The sequence below is a fragment of the Marmota marmota genome, unplaced genomic scaffold (genome assembly GCF_001458135.2).
Source record: "Marmota marmota marmota unplaced genomic scaffold, marMar, whole genome shotgun sequence".
Lineage (NCBI taxonomy): Eukaryota > Metazoa > Chordata > Mammalia > Rodentia > Sciuridae > Marmota > Marmota marmota.
The window spans coordinates 13,118,313-13,124,617 of record NW_026000016.1 but is presented as its reverse complement, the minus strand read 5'-3'; the positions used below and the strand labels follow the sequence as shown (position 1 = coordinate 13,124,617).

The following is a 6,305-nucleotide window of genomic DNA, read 5'->3' as shown; positions in this document are numbered from 1 at the left end:
CCCACGCCTGGCCGGAGTGGTCCGCGTGGGCCCCCAGAGGAGTGCGACCGGCTTCAGGTTCCGTGCCGCCGGGAAATTCTGTTACTTTAGTTTGGTTGGTTTAGAGGACTCGCGAAAGAAGTGAGGCGATGTTTGAAGACAAAGATCACGCGTCGCCAGAGGAGAAAAAATTGGTGAGGTGACAGGCGCGCGTTCAGAGTTCCTCAATGAGAGATTCTCTTTTTTTTTCTTTCTCCCCCCCCTTTCATCTTTCTCTCTTTTCTGATTCTCTCCGGTCTCCCTTCTCCTCTCTCTTCTCTCGTCTCTCTCTCCTTTCTCGATTCCCACTTTCTCTTTCTCGTTCCTTTTCTGATCTTTCTCTCCCTCCCTCCTTTCTTCTGCCTGTTCTTTCTCTCACCATCTATTTCACAGACTCTCATGAACGTTCGCTCGTACTCAAGCTGGGTGTTTGGCCGCCCACGTCTGGGCTCCATCTCCACTATACCCTGTGATGTTGGGAGAGACTGTCCCCATTGCAATCCCGTCACTACTTTTCAGAAGAAAACTCAAAAGGAATTAGGAAAAAGGAAACAGGTTTGTCATAATTGTACAAATTCATTTTGACAATAATTTGGAGATTGACTCATGTGCCTCCCAGCTCCCTTAATAAAAGGGTAACTGGAGATGTAAATTTATGTGCAAGAGAAAAGGGGTTTATTTTGCCTGTTTAAAAAATTCTCTCTGAATTTCATTTTCTTCAGGTTCCCCTACAGCAAGTTGCTTCTCTGGCCAACCCAAAGGCTCTAAGATTACTATCTATCTGAATCACAGCAGGTACATAAGCAGGGTCTGTTTCAGAGTACAAATAAGGACAGGGGTTTGATGGATTCTAGATCAAAAGGATTTTAATTTTCTTGGCAATGAATGACTAAGGGTTTATTCATTAGAAAACTTTTCTGACTAAATGAACTTGGGTCATGATCACACAGAAAAGTCCATCAATTAATGGATTTCAGTAAGCAAATTACTTAGTCTAAAGATATCTATCATTCACAATGCCACAGCCTCACAGCCTGGCCATCCTCAGACCCCAGAAGCCTGCTAAGGAGTAGAATTACCTGCAAAAGGATTTGAAGAGAGAAGCCCCTTCCCAACCCAAGAAGCTGAGCTGTGAGAATTTCATTCAGAGTGTTTCCTACTATTTGATTCTTCCTTCCTCCCTGTCTTGTATTGTTTTTGTTCTAAACAGTAGCTCCACAAGCCATGAACCAGAACTTGGGATCCATTCTAGATTTTCCCTGCTTCCCCACATCAATGTCAACTCTTAGTTCCTGACATTGTACATGATGTCTAGCTGTTCACCTGTCTCAACCACCTGCACTACTAGGGTTTCTTTATGCCATGTCACCACACTGGCAGGGGCTTTCTAACCAGCCCTGTCTCCAGTGTCACAAAGTATTTCTTCCCAACTGCTTCCTCAGCAAACTTTCTGAAACCAAACTGCTCAGCTTCTTCTTGAGGAAGAAGGTGTCCCATTCCTACTCCATGATCAAGTCCAAGCTCTTCAGTGCAGTCTTCCAAAGTGCAGCACACTTCTGGGACATCACTGCAACAAATTCTGTGTACTCTTCCTACATCCTGCAAACACCCAAGACAGTGCAGTCACAGCACTTGCCAAATGGCCCTGCTCTGTGACTATGGAGCCTGGATGGAAAATGAGTAGGTCCGCTTGTATGCTCTTCCACTTGCTTCTCTCCCTGCTCAGCTTACCTCTACCCCACCCCATCCCTACCTCCAACAGTCCTCCCCTCTTGGAGACTAGGGCGCCTTTGAAAACCTTCCCATCCTGCTCAAACCAAATGGATCTTTTCTGCCCCTTCATACCCAGCAAAGTATTGTAATTATTGCTCTGAATTGTAAATATGTACTCCCCTGAACATAGAGTTTGTGCTTGATATCTATACATCCTTATGCCTAGCATAGCATTTGGCATATAAGAAGTGTTATGGATTAAATTGTGTACCCCCCATAATTTTTAGATTGTGTGACCACATTTGGACAATAGACCTGTAGGGAGGTACTTAAGATAAAGTAAGATCATAAGGATGGGGCCTTAATTAGGGGGACTAGTGACTCCTTAATTCAGTAGGACACTAGTAACCTTATAAGAAGAGGAATAAATGCTAGATCTCTTGATCTCTCTCTTTTTCTACACACACACACACACACACACACACACACGGAAGAGGAGGCTCACAGAGGCCATGTGAGGACACAGCAAGAAGACCTCACCAGAAACCAACCCTGCCAGCATATTGACCTTGGACTTCCAGCCTCTAGAACTGTGAGAAAATAAAACGTTTAAGCCGCCAGTCTGTAGTATTCTGTTATGGCAGCCCCATCCAACTAATAGAAAAAGCATGCTTTGAATTCTAACCTCAGTAAAGCACTGTATTAGTCATCTTTTCAATCCTGTGACCAACATAGCTGACATAAACAACTTAAAGGAAGAAAATTTTATTTTGGCTCACAGTTTCAGAGATCTCAATCCATGGTTGGCTGGCCCCATTGCTTTGGACCTGTGGTGAGGCAGAGCATCATAGTGGAAGGATGCATGGCAAAGGAAAGCTGCCCAGCTCATGATGGCATGGAGAGGGGCCAGGGACAAAATATAGTCCCTAAGGGCATGCCTCTAGTGACTTACTTCCTCTAACCATGCCCCTCTTGCCTACAGTTTCCACTTCTTCCCAGTAGTCCATTAATCCATTAAATGATGAATTAATCCACCAATGAGGTTACAGACTTCATGATCCTGTCACTTCCCAAAAGTTCCACCCCTGGACATCTCTGTATTGGGGCCATGTCTTTAACACATGAGTTTTGTGGGGGCATTCCATATCCAAACCATAACAAGCATTAACCCACCAAGGAGCTTGATTTGTCCTCCCAAAGCAGCCTGGACAAACACTTGAGATACCAAGCCATGTGAAAAGTGACCACACAGTATTTCCCTGCCCTCTGAGAGAAATGGAAACATGGCTTATTCTATAGTCTGAGAGAAAAATGCTTACAGACTCAAAGTCAACACTACCCCAACCCCAAGTACCATTAATTTCATTTAAACCAGAAACAAATAAATGGAGAGCAAATGTTTACTTTGAATTTCTCAATTCAAATCTTTATTAAAATATAGCAGGGCAAATCTACCAATGTATTATGTCCACTGTTTGGGGCTGAATATTTTCCATCCCTAGGGAATCTTAGGGGAATTTTTATGGAGGATCCAATTTAATTTGGGAGCCTGGGAGCTTCTGTGAATAGACCCTGGGAATAAGAACTTTAAGGCTATGTACTAAGTGGTTTGTATATCTATACTCATACTACCAACCACAGTGCACAGAACAAAGTAGGTATGTGACAGATGTTTGATGAATAAGGCTAGAATTTCAGGGCTCAGCTGGACTTTCCGAGGTGACTTCAGGTGATACTAGACTCTCAGTCTGAGTCCAACGTCCCATTGATTTCACATTCAGAATGTGGAAAGGACTCTGGATGGGTCAGGGAAACTAGTGGCCTAGGAACCTACTGGAGAATGTTAGGTTTTTGTTCCTAGACTGATGCAGTTAATCTAGGGGCGTGGAGGGCCTTGTGTGACTTGTTTTCTCCAAATGAAATACAAAAAAAATACTCCTCTGAATGGTTGCTTAGTCACTTCACTTAACCCACAGATTGTCTAATCTCAAATTACTGGAAAATGCATATGATAATTTTCCATCTTAGAGCATTCATTCACAAGGTCATCCATATGCTAAGCTTTAACCTTGTTCTTTTGCTGTGACATCTGAATTCATTCTTAGAAAAATTGAAGAAGGCAGAAATGAACATTTGGGAACATAAAGTAGAGCAAAGCAAATCAATTTGAAATAAGTATGTTCACTTCTATCCTCAACTTTGGTCATTTTCTCCATGCATAAATTTTGAAATTGTTAACTCTATACCCTAAGCATCATCCAGAAGAGCTCTAAAGAGATGAGGTGAGGTTGACAGTATCCTGGAGGAGTGAAGTCCATTTTCATACATGCATCCTTTCAAACCTTAAATTTTGCTCTATATGTTTGGCATCTGAATAGACAATAACCCATTCAAAAAGACATACAATTTTCATTTTAAAATCATATTATGAAGCCTGTTCTTTAATATCTGCATCTGTTTTCTATCACTGTATAACAAAACATCTCAAAATCTAGTGACTTAAAATCAAGAATAAATGATTTGCCCCCAGTACTGTGGATTGGCAGTGTGGATGGAGCTCAGCCGAGACATCTCTATTCTGCCCCATGTGGCATCAGCTCGGTTTCTACCATACATTTTTGCAACTTGGGAAGTTGGCCAGGGACTGGCTGGTCCGGGGTGGACTCAAAGTCAAGAAGCTGACCATCCTATGTTATGATGAAATGGACCCATCTTATCCAAATGGGTGTGGCTTGAGCATAGGCTCCAAAAGTTCATGTGTTGGAAGACTGGGTCTTAGTGTGGCAGAAGGAGGTTGTGAACTATTAAGAAGTGGAGCCTAACAGGAGATCCTTAGAGCATTGTGGGCATACCCTCAGAAGGGATTTTCTCAGGCTTCATATTTCAAGATGTCATCTCTTTATCCCACACATATTCCCACTAAGGCAATGCCATCTGCCATTAAGTCCTGACTAAAGACCAAACACCAAACCAGGAGTGCCACCTGATCCTGAACTTTCAGCCTCCAAAACTGTGAGCTAAATAAACCTATTTGCTTGATAAGTTAGCCTGCCTAATGAAAATACTAATATACAGTAGTACTTAGATCAATACATGGTTGAATAGTGGTACAAGATATATGTGCAGCACAGGCCAGACATCTTGGAGGCTATCTTAGAATTCTAAACACACAATTGTGAGTCTAGTTAGATGGATAGGTAGTCACTGATTAGCATAAAATCTTTAGAATGTGAGGGAAGGCAGAAAATGGGAACCTTGAGATAGTATCCACACAGAGTTCAGCAGTTACTTAAGTAAACCAGAAGGACCAGGCAGGCCTTGAAAAGGAATTCTTACTAGGTAATAATCTAGCTCCCACACAGTTTATGTACAATCAGTCTTCACTGAACCCTGATGGCCTGAACACTGAAAAAAAAAAAAAAAAAAACAGAGAAAGAAAAACAAAGGTAACAATATGGTACCCTAAGAATATCATTTAAATGGCATGGTAATGTGGATATACTAGAATTTTCCTTATTTTGCTTAAGTAGTTAGTGGGGTTGTTACCTAACATTAATCCAAAGTTCCGTAACCTTTGAAGATAATGTTTTTCAATGAAAGATGTGAAAAACTCATTTGTAGAATTTTTTGTGTGTAAAAAGATATATGATTTGTCAAGCAAATATAGAAAATCTGTATCTTTTAAAATTAATGGAACTTAGAAGGAAGGAGTGAAAATGATATACCTCCAAAAAATATGCTATATGCAAGATGATATACTGTTGCATTAAAATGCTATTGTGTGAGCATTTGTGAGCAAAGGAATGGAATCATTTCATTAAAAATGCTAATAACATCAGTATTAAAAATTAATCTTCCTCCATGTGGTAATTAACCCATCAAAGCATATTGCAAGCTCCAGAGCAGAGCAGTGTCTTATAATGTAATGGAATACTTCTAGAAAGTTGAAGAATGAATTTCAAAACATTTAATATATGTGTTTCTTAAAGTGTTTAGTTTTTATAAAACATTTGTTCTTTGTTGTTTGGAATTCTAAAATCAAAGGAACTGTATGAAATGGTGGTTCTAATTTGTAACTAAATATCCCAAAAAATCAAAAGAAACAGCTGTTAGGCACATAAACAACTTCTGCATGATGCAAAGATCTGAGCTTTATGTCTTTTTCTTTACATGTATCTGAAATCAGAAAAGAAAAGGAAAAAAAAAAAAAAGATTTCCTGAGAGTCTTCCTGTGAATTAAAACTAAAATCTCTAAAAAGTGAAGGGAGGGGGGGACCCTCAAAGGCTCAACCCGTCAAAGATACTAAGATAGCTTAAGATTAGATATTTAAGAGTAAACAAACTATCTCTGCATTTAAACAAAGCAAAGATCATTCCTATGTTTAACACTTCAGATGACTAACATGTGATACAAATGGTCTATTTATAGAGAAGTTTTTACAATTTGTTCCAACTTTGTTTTTTCTTCTTTCTGATATTCACTCTAAATACACACATTTCCATTAGCAGAAAGTGTCTCTTGAAATGCTGGGGTTGGTAATAACTAGTTGAATGCCATATATATATATATATAT

The 6,305-nt window shown here is 40.1% G+C and overlaps 1 protein-coding gene and 2 long non-coding RNA genes across 3 annotated transcripts in view; 2 read left to right on the top strand and 1 right to left on the bottom strand.

The window, feature by feature from the left end:
- Fam107b (family with sequence similarity 107 member B) overlaps positions 1-6,305 on the bottom strand; it is a 195,213-nt gene that overhangs the window by 76,178 nt on the left and 112,730 nt on the right. The gene's annotated exons all lie outside the window — the stretch shown is intronic.
- Positions 10-6,305, top strand: part of LOC125618451 — a 72,861-nt gene continuing 66,565 nt past the window's right edge. The window contains exon 1 of the long non-coding RNA XR_007349717.1: positions 10-173. This is a non-coding gene — a long non-coding RNA (uncharacterized LOC125618451). The remainder of the gene's footprint in view (positions 174-6,305) is intronic.
- On the top strand, positions 185-2,011 carry LOC125618452. Its single transcript, XR_007349719.1, has 4 exons — positions 185-573; positions 741-813; positions 1,044-1,149; positions 1,461-2,011. It is a non-coding gene; the product is annotated as an uncharacterized LOC125618452 (long non-coding RNA).